Raw genomic sequence first — 18,035 nt, forward strand, 5'->3', positions numbered from 1 at the left:
CGTATAGGTAAGATTTCTGTTTGTGATCTGTGATGTTGGCGAGTGATGTTTATTCAATAGACCCAAAACTACATAGGAATCCATCACTATATCGGCTCTAAGTGTTGAAAGAGCAGCGACGCACGACCTAACGAACGAATAGACTGCAATTGCGAACTTATAAACGAAAAGTTTTCGTTGATAATAGGGTTCTTTTTATTACAATTGTAGTAAACAAGTAATAAATTAAATAGTGTAAAAATATCATAGAAACCGATACCCATTTCGGCAGGCTTCGAAATGCTGATTACCGTGAGATTACCGACATGCCAATCGACAAAGAATTTGTTTTGTTTGGTGTTACCGACATTCGGGTATTTCGCTTGTTTGGTTAGGTATAGCTTTATTCTGTACCAAAAGTAACGAGTATTTCTAACAACGAGGAATCGGTACTTTGGGTATTGGACAAATACCTGCTACTTTGTAACGGATAGGTAAGTACTTTTTGTACATCACTAACCTTCAATATCTCTTATTTGTCGTTGAACGTTAGTTGATTCTATTTTTGATACAATTATTTTAATTCGATTTATAAGTTCTTTGGTATCTTTGAATTCATCTGGTGTTGTAAATTCTGGCACAGCTTGCAAAGTATTATTCAATTGTTTATCAGCTCGTATGTAACAGACATCATATATAGAGCTTAAACCTGCAATACAAAACAGCAAGATAATTGAGGGGATTAGATGCTAAGTGGTACAAGTGACAAATTATTGTAAACTGAGTTAAGTGCACAAAATAATACTAGATAGTATTAAAATTTTAGTGGCAAAGAGATCAGGTGAATTAAACTACTGGTGGCGACATATCGCAGGTTCTAGTTTGACTACTTACGAAATATTTAAAAAGAGTTTGTGGCAAACAGTTATAACTACACTTGTATACCTTAGCCTGTAAGGTATTGGATACTAAAAAGTGACAAAGTATTAAGTGGCACAGAGAAACAATTGCAAAATTTGAAAAAAATGTATAAAATTAATTCAAAATAAATCCATAAGTGATTAATTCGCTGTAGAATTTACTATGTTTTAACTTTGACTTCGTTTTTCTCAACTAAACCATTTTATCACTTAGCATCTAATCTCCTCAATTATTATTGAAATATATTAGTTAGTCGGTCTCACACAAGAAATTCAAACTAAATAAACTTAATCCAACCCTTAAACAATTATTTTATTTGTTTAAAACACAATTTTAAAGAAAATAAAATATGTACTCAAAAACATCCTTAAGGTTTCTCAAAAAGATAGTTATTTGTCAGTAATCTAATGAAATTCATCTATGTATACACCGTTCTTAGGTGTCATCGCCCTTCGGTAAGGATCTATGGGGAAGTATCACCGAGCCGCAAGCTCTTATCCCTTGCCGTACTGCTCCCTCATAGGTCGATCAGATGCCAGCGTATTCCAGTCTAAGCGCCAGATTCATATTTAGAATTTTGCTGACGCGTTAGCCTTTTTGTTTTTCCGATGGTCTGGGCTGGGCTTGAACTCACATACCTCGCGGAGGAGTGAAGTGTGGGTCAGCCGCTAGTCGCACTGAGCTATCCGACCGACTCGAGCGATATCAAATTCATAAATATTTTAAATTTTCTTTGACAATCAAAAAGCACCATCCAAAATACTAAATTTACAAATTAATTTTAATATAGTGAATTTTAAACCCAACAAAATTGTGGAATGTATGTATATGTTACCGGCCAAACCTGATTTCAGGACAAATTAGTTTGGTCTAGGCCAAACTAGTTTGTCCTAAATGCGATAGGATAAACTAGTTTGTCCTAGGCCAAACTAGTTTATCCTGATATTAATACGGATACTGCAGGACGCATCAATAATACGGCCTAGTATATACATTACCTCTCCCCTGGGGCTGTATTTTTACCTCGACGGCGGTGGGAGGGCCGAGTAACGGGTCGTGGTCCCTAAAATTGTGAGGGGAGCACGACCGGTGAAACCAAGAACAGTCCCAGCGTCCAGCGACTGTGCACCGGGTGGGCGCCGGACACCGCCGCTTTACGCTAAAAGGCGCCGCAACTGAGGCGAGCAGTTGCGACGCCTTCACCTTCAGCAGTTGTACTTCACCTTCCAACTTCCCTACGGCTACTCAAATCCCTAAATTTAATCTCGCCCACATCAGCATTGTGGCCGGAGGTCGATAGGGGGCCCCAAAGCACCGTGCGGGGGGCTCCGCCGTCGGACTCCGATCACAAGTTTTTGTTCGAAAACTTTTTCGACATACCCAATGCGAGTAGCCGCCATGTCTTACCCCACCAATGTACCTTTCCCACCACACATCCATTCCAAATCCCTCGTAACAGGGGAGGCAGCAATTACGCGGAAACTCCAGGTAGCCTGTGAATACAGATTGCCACTGCGTCCGGAGGCAACCGTGATAAAAAGCCTAGAGGAGTAAACCTCAATAAAAAATCCCCATTATCACGGTGGAAGGCATCGTGTCAAAGATATGAGAGATGTGAGGGTTAGAGCATCATAAACGATCCCTTCGGGATACCTGGCGACCTCCCGAAGTAAAACAGCCTTAACGCGGTAAGGGCGCACTGCTGCGTCGGACGAATAGCACGTCCCGACTCGTGGGAATTGATATGAATCCAAATCAAACAAAGAAAGCAAAGAGAAAAGACGAAGACGACCAAACGCAAACGAACAAGGATAACGCTACAGATAAAAACGAGAATAGGGAAGAACAGCCGCTAGACGGCAAAGTAGATGAAGAAGAGCAGAGAAAATTCGAATTGGAACTATTGAATTGGCATAGCCAGCAGCCAAAAATGAACAGGTCGGGTGCCCAAAAACACTCGACACTGGTAGGGGAGGAGATTCTAGGAGAAATACATAGGGAAGAACAAAAAGAAGAAAAAGAAGATGGAGACAAAAGAGAGGAAGTTTCCTCGGCAGAAATTGTAGAGAATGCAGAAGCAGAAGCCGAAGGAAAAATAGAAAGCCAAGGGGAAGCAGGATGGCAGGATATAGAAGAAAGCATCCTGGCAACTTTCCTGTTCGATGAGGGGGAAAGAATCGAAATGCAACAAGTAAAAAAAAGAAAGGGGGATAGTCTGGAGATTAATGAGAAATTTAAGAAGGAGAAATTAGAGGATAGTAAGAAATACTCTGAAGAAACGGATAAAGAGAGGGTCCAGAGGAAGATAAGGGAGATGCTCGATATCCTAAACACGGATGGATCCATAGAACAAGAAAGGATTAGAATGAAGAAGCTACTGGGGGAAATAAACACGATTCAAAATAAAGCCAGCCAAATCCAAGTGTCAAAAGGGGAGGAAGAAGAGATAAAATGCGAGCAATGTCAATTAAAGATAGAACAAGACAGGCAGAGGAAGGAGACAGAAAAAATAATAGGGATCCTAAACAAAGGGGGAGACTCAAACGCCTTTAGCCAAATCTACAAAAAGAAATGGGAAGAAAAAGTCTTTGAAAAAACGAAGTGGGAACAAGGGGGGAACAAGGGGGGACCAAGGGGTACTACAAGAAACGGTAGAAAAGAAAGAATGCCTAATAATAATGAAAAGCGAAATAACAGAGAGGGGGATAGAAAGTGTAATAAAGGGAGGAAGTCTTTGAACTCATAGAGGGATGCAAAGAGGGGGACATCGAATACATCGAGAATGCTAAGAGAAGCTCTATGGCTAGCCAAAAAAACCAGAGGTATACATACGTCACAAAAATAAAGAGACACGGGATGTATGAGATGGCCGAGAAGGCCATCAAGCAGATAAAAGAAAGGGAGAAGAAACCGGAAACGGATAGAGTAATCGTCAATAATGAGATTAATAAAGACGACGTGCGGAAGTCACTAGAATTCGTGGGTCGGGGGGAGAATATTACCTGGGAAATTATAGTAAGAGGAAAAGAAATGGAGAGAGAGGTGAGAAACGAACAAGAGGAAGCTCTCCTAATTAAAACGGGAGGAAAAACATACACGGGCGTGCTTAAAGAAATGGATAAAAAGATAGATATCGGGAAAATAGGAGTAAAAGTCGACAGACTAAAAAAACCGAAGGGGGAGATATCCTCGTAAAATTAAAAGGGAGGTGAGCCGCGGAAAAATTAAAAAAAGAAATGGATACAAGGATGTCTCATGACCCGTCAAAATAGCCCGGTCAAAACAGCCCCGTCAAAAAAGCCCCGTCAAAATAGCCCGGACACAAAATAGCCTCGAAAAAATAGCCCGCAAACAAAATAGCCCCGACAAAATAGATCGCACACAAAATAGCCCCGGTCAAAACAGCCCCGGCTAAAAGAGCCTCTTAGAAAACACCGCAAGTAAAAAGTTTTACCTTTTAACGGAGTACCATTTATTTTAAATTACTATTCTAATTGGGAAATAAGCCACAATTTACTTAAAATTTTATTAACGTTTCGACTTCCACTTCGGACGTCGTTGTCAAAATACAAAATATTAATAAATTAAACAAAAATGTTGTTGCTCAGTAAAAAAATTCTTCTAATAATTTAATTTAATCGGACTCATTCATATCAGCAATTCAGAAGTATAGTATGGTGCAAATGGAAGGAATAAATTCGTTATTTCGTAAACCCGCGACGTTAAAGAAAAATCCTGAAATAGATCGATTTTTATTTTTAAGCTCATTTGAAAGGTTATTTAATTCTCTATTTAGTAATATAAACAATTACATAATTATGTATACAAGGTGTCCAAAAACTTTTTTTTTAATTTAAATTGTTTGACAAAAAGGAAGAATGTATTTAATTTATTTAGTTTAAAATGCATTTTACTGTTGCCCGAAAACAGAAAAAAATGTTTATATCATAAATAAACATTGATTTTCGCTTAAATTAAATGTTCAAACTTCCAAGAGGCAGAGAAGACAGGACTCGAGTTCTCTGAAAAGACCATTTTTATTTAATGTGGTTAAGATAAACATCTGAATAGAGGATAAAGATCATTTCCGAAAAAACGTATTTTTAAGGAATTATTTCATGATGAATTCTGAAGGGAGCTTTTTGTCAGGGCTATTTTGTCGGGGCTATTTTGTCGGTGCTATTTTGTCGGCGGGCTATTATTCCGCGGCTATTTTGTCTGCAGGCTATTTTGTCGGAGCTTTTTCGACGGGGCTATTTTGACGGGGTACCAGGATGTCTGGTATGAACATGGCCATACGAAAAAAAGAAAATTATTTCACGATAACGAAGTTGGACCCTGGAGTAACAGAAAAGATATTACATAACGCCATAAAAGCCTACACGGGTATCCCTACAGAAGTTGGTATAAAAACGTTAAGAACTAATAGGCACGGGGAACAGGTGGCTCCTATAGCCGTACGCCCAGCAAAAGCCGAGGAACTGAGGAAGTATAGCACAATTTGTATAGGCTGGGTGGTATGCCCGATTATGGAAAAGCATACGCCCGTAAGATGCTACAAATGCCTCTTATATGGGCACAATACATATGAATGTAAGGGTGAACGCAGGGTAGCGTGCTGCTACAACTGCTTTAACAGCGGTCACACGGCGGTGCAGTGTAGCGGCACTGCTTACTGCCTGACGTGTAAAGAAGAAGGGCACCGCATGGATCGCATGACATGCCCAGCCTATAGGGCGTGTGTATATGGCAGAGTGGAGAAAGGGAGCCCTCTAAGAAATTCGTAGAAAAAATAAAAAAAAAGAGCGAAAAGGTGAGAGATGGTCTCCTGGAGAACGGGGGTGGCCCCATATACAGTTCACCTGTGGCACAGAAGACCATCTCTCGCAAGGTTTCGTTTGAAACATCTACGAGAAAAAATATACTTAATGGATTGTTATTTATTTATATTAATAATATATTTATATTTATTTACTTTTATTTAACGAAAAATTTTATTTATACAAACCCTATCTATTTTATTTATATTTATACAAATTTTATTTATTTACTCTATTTATCTATTTTATCTACACTTATTTATTTATTTATTTTAGTTCTTAGGTATTTTAATTTATTGACGAGACGCGAATCCGACGCAGTAACGACCTCAGGGAACTGAACCAAAGCGGACCTCAAGGATCAACCTGGTATACGGATATTGCAGGTGAACGTGGGCAGAGCGCGCCGTGCGCACGACCTTGTCCACGCAAAAGCCTTCAAGCTAGAAACAGACCTGCTCATCGTCCCAGAACCAAACAAGAAGATTACCTCAGGCGGTGGTTGGGTCCAGGATGATGGAAAAAACGTGGCGGTGCTCATTAAAAACAGGGCTGTGGGGGTGCGGAGCATCGGCAGGTGGGGGAACCATATCCTCTTTAGGTTGAGGGATTTCTGCCTCCTGGCATGTTACATATCTCCCAACATCCCTATGTTGAAATACAAAGCCATTGTAGATGAAATAATGAACGCCGCCACGAATGAAAAAAAAATTCTGATCGCCGGGGACATAAATGCGAAATCCAGGTTATGAGGTTCCCCCATAAACTACAAAAAGGGGGAACTGTGGAATGAATGGATAGCCCAGGCTGGCCTTAAAGTATTAAACAATGATAAACCCACCTTCGTGAGGGGGGCCAGCCAAACTCACATTTATGTCACGTTCGCGAGTGAGGGTTTATCCAGAAGAGTACACGAGTGGGACGTCCTCGACGATCAATTATTCACCTGCCACAGTTACATAAAATATGAAATAAAGGTAAAAGGGGGAGTAAGGCGGTCGATAGGTCACACGGAAATCTATTCCAATAAAACCACGTACCTATCGGAGGTCAGAAAGATCAAAGAGGAAGAGATCTCTGACCTTGGCCAATTGAGAAGAGCACTAGAAAACCCTGCAAAGTTGCTCACCGTGAAGAGAAAGGAAAATCAAAAATCCCCCTACTGGTGGACGGATGAGATAGAAGGTTTAAAGGAGAGATGCCTCAGAGCTCGTAGGAATTACACGAGAAGCCAGGGCAACCTCGAGCTGAACGAAATATACAAAGATCTAAAGAAAACCCTAAATAAAAAAATAAGACAGGAAAAAAAAGAGAAGTGGCAGACCCTGATAAAAGCATTGGAAGACGATATATGGGGCGACGCATATAAAAGTACCATGAAGACGTTGAAGATCATGGCCCCATATAAACTTGACGAGGACCAGCGGATGGAATCAGCTGAACTCCTCTTCCCCACCAATCAAAGCCAGAATTTTATAAAAATCTTTCCAACAATGGTAGAGGAGTTTACAGAAGAGGAAATACGAACTGCTGGTCATGAAATGAAGACGGGGAAAGCTCCAGGCCCCGACGGGCTGCCACCAGAGGCAATTAAGATAGTAGCAACTGAGAAACCAGGTTTGATCAGAAGAATATATAACGACCTACTGCAGTAACAAGAGTTTCCCAGGGACTTAAAGGAGGCGAACCTAGTTCTTCTCCTGAAGCCTGGGAAACCCCCCGATTCAGCATCTTCTTATCGGCCAATATGCCTCCTGGACTGCCTTGGTAGGTTCTATGAGGGACTTATCAAGAAGAGGCTGGAAGGCATGTTGGAAGATGAGAGAGTGTTATCAAATCAACAGTATGGGTTTCGTAAAGGTAGATCGACAGTCGACGCCGCGACCTGGATAAGGGACGCGGCAAAAACAAGCAAGAGGAGATGGGTGGTCTTTGTTCTGTTGGACATAAAAAACGCTTTTAACTCAGCAAACTGGGGCCTTATAGTAGACAGAATCGTCGAATGGGCTCCAGAATATGTGTCCAACATAATAAAGGACTACTTATCTGACAGAACCGTATGCATATCGAAAAAAAAAGAAGAAAGAGATTACCGCGGGAGTACCCCAGGGGTCAGTCCTGGGATCCTTACTATGGAATATATTATATAATGGGGTACTAGAGGTAAACAAGGAGAGAGGAGTGAGAGCGATTGCATACGCGGACGATCTGGCTTTACTAGTCGAAGACGACACGAATGTGGGAATAATAGAAAAAGTTAATAGAGCAATACGAAAGACCGCGGCTTGGATAGAAAGAAACGACCTAAAGTTAGCAGTAGAGAAGACGGAAGCCATAATCTTGAGGGGACCGAGAAAAAGAAATGATATTATATTTGAATACAAAGGCTCCGCAATAAGACCCCAGAAGATAGTGAAATACTTAGGTATAATATTCGAAGACAGGATTTCATTCGGACAACACGTACAGGAAGCATGTCGGAAGGCAGAAAAAAGGACCTCCACACTAAACAAGCTGATGCCAAATATAGGGGGTCCAGGATCCCAGAAAAGAACGGTGATGCTACAATCAATCCTATCTATAGTTTTATACGGGGCCCCAGTGTGGCACGAGGTCCTTCGAATGAAGATGTACAAAGACATGCTTCTTAGGGCCCAGAGAAAACCTCTGATCAGAGTGTGTAGCGCGTACAGAACCGTATCAACCACTGCCTTACAGGTGGTGGCTGGTGCTGTGCCGGTGCACATTCTGGCCGGAGAAAGAGTCCGAATGTACCAAAGGGGCAAGGAGGCAATAGGTTCAGGACCACAGGAAAGGACGAGAAGTCTACAGATGTGGCAGAGCGAATGGACAGCCGAAGTCGAGAAGGCAGCCTGGACGAGATCCCTGATTCCGGATGTGGTGAGATGGTACGATTGCCGACATCGGCGCGTCAACTCTTACTTCACACAATTCTTGACGGGACATGGATCGTTTAGGAAATTTACGTATCGTATAGGGAAGATCGGGGACGATCTATGTCCCGACTGTGGAGTGGTGGATGACGCGCAGCATGTCGTGTTTGAGTGCCCTGCATATCACGCGGGGCGTACCGAGCTACAGCTGGGTCTGGGATCCCCTCTAGGTGAGCCTCACGAGCTAATCGATAAAGATATCGATATCAAGAGAGACTTCGACCTGATCATTGCTTTTGTCACCAAAACAATCAAGCACAAAGAGGACAAAGAGAGGCGTCTGCAAGCGGGATGACCAATCGTCATTATTCATTTTTTTTATTAATTTTTTTAACGTGTTTGTGTCATGCAAAGCAGTCAGCGGGGGAGGACCTTTTACGTCCAATCTACGCTGACTGCCCTTATTTTATTTTATTTATTATGTTTTATCGATCTATTTATTTATTTATCAATTTTATTTATATAACATTTTACCGTTTTTATTCTAATTTTATTTAACTGTGGTGCATGTCTCAAGAGGCATTCAGTAGGGGACTTTTACCTTCTACTCAGGCTGAGTGCCTCTTGTGTTTCTCGTTTTATTTCTGTTTTGATTTCTGTTTTCGGGAGTTAAGAGTAAGGTCGGCGGGTCAGATATGCACGCTAAGTGGGGTTCGAGAGCCATCGGATGGAGAAAGAGGGGGTGAGTTTAGTCGGTAGGCGGCCTCGGCCCGCGGTGAAGAGTGCCGGACTGAATCCGACACACCTGGGACACCTTCCCAGACGGTCTTTTGAAGATTCTCACCTCCCAAAAAAAAAAGTATATACATTACAGTATACCTACAAAGCCAAAATAAATAGATAAACTGAATAAAATACTCTGTAATTGGAAAATAATCAGTTTTATTAAAACGATAACTAATCGTCGTTAAAACTAATGGACAATTGGTTATATTATACAAACAACCATATTAAAAAATAAATAAGTAATTTTTTATAAAAGCAATAATAGCTAAATTATAAAAATAATTATTTATTTTTCCATGGAGTGTTTTGGTGAAACTTAGGATTGCGGAGTATAATTGCCTTTTGGCACTTGCATCTGTTTGTAATGTTTGTACAACAGCTTTTCTTACAGCTGTATTTGACAAAACATTGTCCGATCCAACTGAATATCTCAAAGGTGCAACGCTTCGCGAAATTTTAGGATTAATTTATCTAACTTTTTGGGTATTAATGTCTCTAAAAAGTTTTTAACTGTTTTCAGATCAGAATTCGACATTTGCCATCACACTTTTTTAGAGGTAGTAGATATACAGGGTGAGTCATAAGGAACTGTACATACTCCTACCTCGTATAGAGGCCCCTATGGGGAATAACAAATGACCATTAAAAAGTGTCTGCTCCCATTGTTTAATAATATACAGGGCGAGTTTCGCATTTTGACAGAAATTTGTATTCGTCATAATTTTTGAACGGTCAGATCGATGTGTCTCTTATTTTGATCAGTCGTTACACTATTACCACCTAATCAAGTGATTTATTCAAACTAGAAAAAAATCAGGTCCGGCTTCAAAAAAATTAGTTCGTTTGGGTCTTAGAAAAAATTTCACCCTGTATATGCTTTTTGAAAACTATAATATGAATTTTACAAATTAGACAAATAGGCAATTAAAATGACATATTTATTTTTTTTGTGTCATGCAAAGTGCCAAAGTGCCACACGATTACTTAATTTTTTATAAAAAAATCAAATTTGATTATGAATTAAAAGTTTGGTAAAGTGAACCATAAATTTAAAAAAAAATAACTTTTATTACAAAAATTAATTTTTTTTAACAAATATTTAACTTATGTTACCACCCAATCAACTGATTTATACAAACTAAAAAAAAATCAGGCCCGGATTAAAAAATTTTTTCGTTTCGGTCTTAAAAAAAATTTCACCCTGTATACGCTTTTTGAAAACTCTAATATGAATTTTACAAATTAGACAAATAGGCAATTAAAATGGCATATTTACTTTTTCCCCACACGATTACTTAATTTTTTATAAAAAAATCAAATTTGACTATGAATTATTAAAAGTTTGGTAAAGTGAACAATATTTACTAGAAACCAGATTTAAAAAAATTAACTTTTATTACAAAAATTTATTTTTTTTAACAAATATTTAATTTATGTTACCACCCAATCAACTGATTTATTCAAACTAGAAAAAAATCAGGCCCGGATTTAAAAAATTAGTTCGTTTTGGTCTTAGAAAAAATTTCACCCTGTATACACTTTTTGAAAACTCTAATATGAATTTTACAAATTAGATAAATAGGCAATTAAAATGGCATATTTATTTTTTCCCCACACTATTGCTTAATTTTTTATTAAAAAATAAAATTGTCAAAATGGGAATTATAACCTTAAAAATGAAAATAAATTGAAATCACGGTTTAACTAGCTAGAACTCTGTTCCATTTTAATTTTTTTGCTGAAATTTTTACAGCACATACCTCTCACCATTGTGAAGACTATGAAAAATGAAAATTGTTGTAGACTTTCAGTCTTATTCTCGTAAAAGCACAGATGTAAAAGTTATGAATTTTTAAAAATAAAAGGTGCAGATTCGTGGATTGCAAAGTTAAATCGCAAAAATTAAGGGAAAAAATTTAAAATTTATCTATTTGATCACGTCCAAAAGTCCAAAGAGAAGTGTCATGGGGAGTCTTAGATCTAGACGTGTTATAGAATAAAAATGGTGAAACTTTTAATTTTAAGAAAAACGTTGTTTAATTTTTTTTATTTTTATGGTAAAATTGCGATTTTGACAAATTAATGATAATGCAAAAATAAATATGCCATTTTAATTGCCTATTTATCTAATTTGTAAAATTCATATTAGAGTTTTCAAAAAGCGTATACAGGGTGAAATTTTTTCTAAGACCCAAACGAACTAATTTTTTTAAAGCCGGACCTGATTTTTTTCTAGTTTGAATAAATCAGTTGATTGGGTGGTAACATAAATTAAATATTGGTTTAAAAAAATTAATTTTTGTAATAAAAGTTAATTTTTTTAAATCTTTGGTTCACTTTACCAAACTTTTAATTCATAGTCAAATTTGATTTTTTTATAAAAAATTAAGTAATCGTGTGGGGAAAAAATAAATATGCCATTTTAAATGTCTATTTGTCTTATTCGTAAAATTTTTATGAGAGTTTTCAAAAAGCGTATACAGGGTGAAATTTTTTGTAAGACCCAAACGAACTAATTTTTTTAAAGCCGAACCTGATTTTTTTCTAGTTTGAATAAATCAGTCGATTAGATGGTAATAGTGTCACGATTGACCAAAATAAGAGACACATCGATCTGACCATTCAAAAATTATAACGAATACAAATTTCTGTCAAAATGCGAAACTCGCCCTGTATATTATTAAACAATGGGAGCACGCACTTTTTAAAGGTCATTTGCTATTCCCCATAGGTGCCTCTATACGAGGTAGGAGTATTTACAGTTCCTCATGACTCACCCTGTATTTGTTAATGCAATTTACTAAGTCATATTTTTATTATATCTTTATGAACAATAAACATGATTAGTTAAAAATACTGTTTTGTTTGCTTTTATTCCAAACTTTCATAGTTCATTTCTAAGATTAGGACAAGACGAACACACAACTGAGTGACTGAGGGTGTAGCGATGGCTATCTTGGTTGATTGGAGTAGGTAATATTTTCGAATATTATTTCAATTAGCTGGGGTAGGCCAGCGCTTTCTTATTTTGTTTCACTACAATTATATTATGCAAAAAATTATGATGCCTCGCAGATTTAATAGTTATTTATGATATAAGTGTTAAAAGTCCATTTTTAAGGCACGTATGTGAAAGTTGAAGAATGAGCGAAGCGAATTCTGCAATTCACATGAGTGCCTTAAAAATGTACTTTTTAACACGTATATCATACAATATTTTTTCTACAGACGTCTTATATATGAACAAAATTATAATTTATTCATTCTCAATTACAGGACAATATCTACAAAAACTTTTACTTGAACCTGACATTCCATTTTTATATTTTTCTTGACATTACATAAAAACTGTAAATACTGTCAATACGTAAATCATAACAACTATAGAATAATAACATCTACTTTTATTGTTGTATATTCTAACAAATTTTAATAGTTTTTTTCTACAAACCTGTTAAAAATGCAATAATACAGTTTAAATTAAATTTAAAAAACTTTTTTAACCACCTTTTTCAAATTTCGCAAGTTGTACTATTAATATTAATGTTAATAAATAAAATATAAATATTTTGACGTTTCACAATTTGACAATTCACTTTTAGCTGCAGTGCCTTAATATGATATAAGTGTTAAACGTACACTTTTAGGCACGCACGTGAAAGTTTGCAGAATGAGCGAAAGTGAGTTCTGCAATTCACATGAGTGCCTTAAAAATGTACTTTTTAACACGCATATCATACAATATTTTTTCTACAAGCGTAATTACAGGACAATATCTACAAAAACTTTTACTTGAACTTGACTGACATTCCAATTTTATATTTTTTTGACATTACATCAAAATTGCATATACGGTCAATACGAACTGCAGTGCCTTAAAAATTTCTTAAAGCACTAGTGCCTTAAAATAGCATTTTTAACGCTCATATGGAGTGCTAAAAACTGCATTTTTAACACGGTTGTAGAAAAATTTTTTTAAAGCACTAGTGCTTTAAAGTAGCATTTTTAAGGCTCCTATGGAGTGCTAAAAATTGCATTTTTAACACGATTGTAGAAAAAATGCGTTTATCTCGAAAACGGTTGAGTTTAGCGAGACCAATGTAGACCTTTTTAAGTAAAAATATTAAGAAAATAAAACTTTTGATTCAAAACGTATGTATAGTGGGTAATAAAAAAAAATTAAACCTATTAAATGAGCGCTGAAAGGTGTATGTGGCGCCCTCTGTGTAATACATCATTTTTAAATAAAGTTCAACTTTGACACCCTGTATTTAGGTTATTATTAACTTTCGTACTAAGGTAAGTTATCTGAAATCGACCTATTTTAACCTCAGGAATCTAAGGTTAAGCTATGGCCCATTATTTACCAAACACCCTGTATATAGCCTCGAAGAGATCAGTTAACACGTTCGTTGCGTATATTTTTAAGTACTTCTCCCAGAACCTGAAATAATTTTTGTAATGTAATGTAAGTAAGTACATGTCGCTCATCTGCGACATCATTACTGAAAAGAGAAACCGAATGTCGCCAATGAGCGACATACGCATCGAACGTGTTAAGAAGTTTATTCGATTCGTTTGAAAAAGTTAGATAACTTTTGACAGTGTTTAATCTGAAACTACGACTTTTCCTGTTTTGGATAACTTTATGGCATTTCCCACCTACTCCGTTGTGATTGATGTTTCCTAGTAGGTACATTACTGTTATCCCTCTGTTATAAAATAGTTCTTATCTGTACGGTTTTGATCTTGTTTCTATCGCGTATCGAATATTGAATCTTCATTTTCATTTCAATTTCATTTTCATCAATACTTGAATGGTGGAGTTATTAAGTTATAATTTAGACTCTGACTCTAGTCAGTTCTGGTTGAGCTTATTTTTTTAGTGTTATATTTATATTTAAATTTACAAGGCATACAAAAATAAAACATGTACCTATTTGTTGATCCTGTATATATTACTATATTATTATATCTATCACTATTAGGACTGTCCTTAAAACATTACAAAAGATTACCTACTTACGTTCTACACTACAACTTACTCGAAATAGGCTGAAATATCACAGTTGTTATTAATAACAGAACAAACATTTTCGATGCACCTACAAAACTACAAAATTATATACATATCCCTTTAACAAACGTTATCACCTTATCGTTTGTTAGTTTAGGTGACATCATGATCATCAGTGATAATAAAATAATGAAATTTTTTACTGTTATTTCATTTTTCTATATTCAAAATCGAACAGTGCTATAAGCCTTGATTTTAATTATTGATATTAGTGTGTACTTATTTTATAGTATAAAAGTAGGTATTACTTATTGACTTTTTTCCATTTATCGATATGAACCTTATTCTTTTTTCTCTCACGCAAACAACTTCATAGCCATAAATTATAAAAGATTTGAAATTAGCATGTCTTTCACTCAGTTTGTTATTTAATATTTATTGGGAACCTACTGAACCTAGGTACATGTACCTAATACACAAAGAATTTGATAAGGAAACACTAATTTTATAGTAAATGGAACCACATTAAGAAAAAATTATGTAGAAAACCTGCAAATGATCACTGAATTGTTGAGATAATCAATGTGCACTTACCTTTTACCTTGGCTAATTTTAGAGGTCTCATTAAAGAATTATCCATCTCTCTTCTTCTTACGTTATTTAATGATAAAAAGTTCGATTCAAGGAGATTTCGAAAACAACTCTAACCTGGGTCTACTAACTTGGTTTGTATTATTGCAGTACCTAATAATAAAAAAATTACTCGATTCGTTATTTTAAAAGGTTTTTAAAATAACGAATCCTTTTTAAGTCCAATAAATTTTTCGTGAAAGTACACTATTTCGGAGTTATTTTATTTTTGAAAATACACTCAAAAACATGCATTTTCTTATGAAAGAAATCATTAATTTCGATCGTGAATAACTCGATAAATATGAATTTACCGAAAAAGTCTATGTTTTATAACATTATTTGCTTAAAATTAAACTATTATATCTATCAATTTCCGAGGTTATTTTGAGATTAAATATTTTCACTTACGAGAAGGGGCGGTACATTTCAATTTTTTTTCTTTGACGTGTCTTTTAGTGTCATAAACTCACTCTCAATACTCTATGGAAAAATAATAAAAAATAAAATTGAAAAAGAGATCACATATGTAGAAGAACAAAATGGCTTTCATGCAGGCAGATCCTGTATGGACAGCATATTTTCTCTACAGCAGGTTATTGAGAAAATATTAGCCCACAACCTTTCCACCCATATAGTGTTTATAGATCTGGCAAAGGTATACGATAGTGTACCACTTTCAATGCTCTGGATAGCAATGTAAAAACAAGGAATAAGCAAAAAATATACACGCAGTACAACAACTTTACAAAAATATGACGGTAAACATTAAAACTCGAAACAAATTAACGAGAGAAATTGCTATTAGTAAGGGTCTAAAGCAAGGCTGCTGCATAGCACCTACACTCTTTAAAATATATTTAAATGAGGCGCTCTCACTGTGGAGAGAAAGTGCTGCAATATGGGCATCCCAAGCGATGACCATAGATTGTACATAATACTCTTCGATGACGACCAAGCCATTCTAGCTGAAGACGGGAGTGATATAGACTATATGCTCAGAAAACTGGAAGAGGAGTACACTAAGTGGGGCCTTACAATTAATATACAAAAAACCGAGTACTTAATTGTAGTAGAAACGCCAGAAAGCCTACAAATTGAAATGGGAACTATAAACCCAACAGAAACCTTCAAATACTTAGGAGTCCAAATAACTTAAAAAGCAGGGAGTAACAACGAAATACATACATCCCAGGATTGGCTAAGCAAGATCAGCCACTAGACAGCTACACATACTATTGTGGAATAATAAAATAACAAAAGAAAATAAAAGAAGAATGTATAAAACAGTAGTAGAAAATATTGGGTTGTACGGTGCCGAACTCTGGGAAATAAACCAAAGAAACAAATCAAAAATTAAGGATATGGAAATGAACTATTGGAGACGATGTTGCCGGCTCACTAGACTTGATAGGGTGAGAAACGAAGATATTAGGAGAGAAATGGAAATTGATCTAGATATAATAGACACAATCGAAGCCAAAGACTCAACTGGTATGGACAGCTTCAGAGAATGCCTGAAAATAGATAGACGAAAAAAATAGAAAAATGAACTCCACCCATTAAAAGAAGACGAGGTAGACCAAGACGATCCTGGAGAGAAGATGTCGAAGATGCAATGACCGCCAGAGACCTAAAAACTGAAGATTGCTTCGACAGAAAACGCTGAAAGGATGCGAGAAGCGGCGACGACAGCTGTAGAAGACTCGCTTATTATATGTTATATTTCTTAGGCGTGTTCTTTAAAATCCTGAACAAAAACCGTAAGTAAATGGACTATGTTTTATAAAGCTCAATATTTACCTCGACTACTCCTTTAACTAGGTACAGGACTCCCGACAGTCTCGACTATGCAAAATTCTGATTTTAGAAGGTTGAAGAGGTACCGGTAATCGTTAAACCTGTTTCTGAAGCTAAAATGGCTGAGTGTATATTTAAAGTAACAGCCAAAATATTGCCGGATGGCAGGTATCAAATCTATTTACCCTTTAGTTCTCAAAATGCGACGTCTAATCTAGGAGACTCCTATCAAATTGGACAAAAAAGATTTTTTAAAGTTTGAAAAACCAAACTTTTTTTCAACATTCAAAAACCTTTGTTGTCAAAAACATTGTTAATCCCAAAATGATTGCTCAATATTACTCTATTATAAGTGATCATTTGAAGGTAGTAACTTAACACATAGTCAAAGATCATCATCCCGTAGTATAGGTGCAGAGCAACACTTGATTCCCCGTGGTACTCTATCTAAACAGAAAGAGAATGGCAGTATAGGAATTCGTGTGGTTAAGGATGGTTTCTTTCCCTTATTCCAATGGAATTCCTCACTTATTGGTCATTTTCCTATTGTAGAAGTATTTAATAAATCACGTGCAAACCCAGTCATTTATAGGGGTCAAATAAGTTTATCCATCCATCAAAAATAATCGACGTATTGCTACGAGACGATTGCCTAACTCACCTCAACTAACCAGATGGAGGTAGTGAACACAGCCTAGTATTATATAAAATAAGAATCATCATGAAATACTTCACACCTAAGAGAGTGCCACCAACACAAACAAAAATCAGAGTCGAAGGACTAAATACGAAATCCACGGAATACTTTCATACAGAAAAATAATATCAGAGAAGATTGCTGAGATTGGAATATTAGAAAATGATAACATCGAGAGAAGCTGGGAAAAACAAAGGTAAGATAATAAGTAATGTAAAGATTTTTTACATTACAGAACAAAACACACACAACAGGCATACAACCGCTATAAACAAATCAGAAATGAAACGAACACTTTAGTCAGACAAATAAAAAGGGAACACTGGGACGGCTTTCAAAACAGATGGAACACAGCTTTCACGGAACAAAAAGAAAATATGGAGAATAATTGGGAAATTGTGCAGACTACTTCTTCTTCTTCAAGTCCGTCTCCTATCGGAGGTTGAAAATCATCACAGCTATTCTTATTTTACTGGCGGCTGCCCTAAATA

The 18,035-nt window shown here is 36.4% G+C and overlaps 1 long non-coding RNA gene across 1 annotated transcript; it reads right to left on the reverse strand.

Moving 5' to 3' along the window:
- Positions 1 to 536: 536 nt before the first annotated feature.
- On the reverse strand, positions 537 to 14,518 carry LOC126890350 (uncharacterized). Its single transcript, XR_007700288.1, has 2 exons — positions 14,427 to 14,518; positions 537 to 688 (listed from the first exon to the last, which is right to left on the reverse strand). It is a non-coding gene; the product is annotated as an uncharacterized LOC126890350 (long non-coding RNA).
- Positions 14,519 to 18,035: the final 3,517 nt, after the last annotated feature.

This window comes from Diabrotica virgifera, chromosome 8 (assembly GCF_917563875.1).
Source record: "Diabrotica virgifera virgifera chromosome 8, PGI_DIABVI_V3a".
Lineage (NCBI taxonomy): Eukaryota > Metazoa > Arthropoda > Insecta > Coleoptera > Chrysomelidae > Diabrotica > Diabrotica virgifera.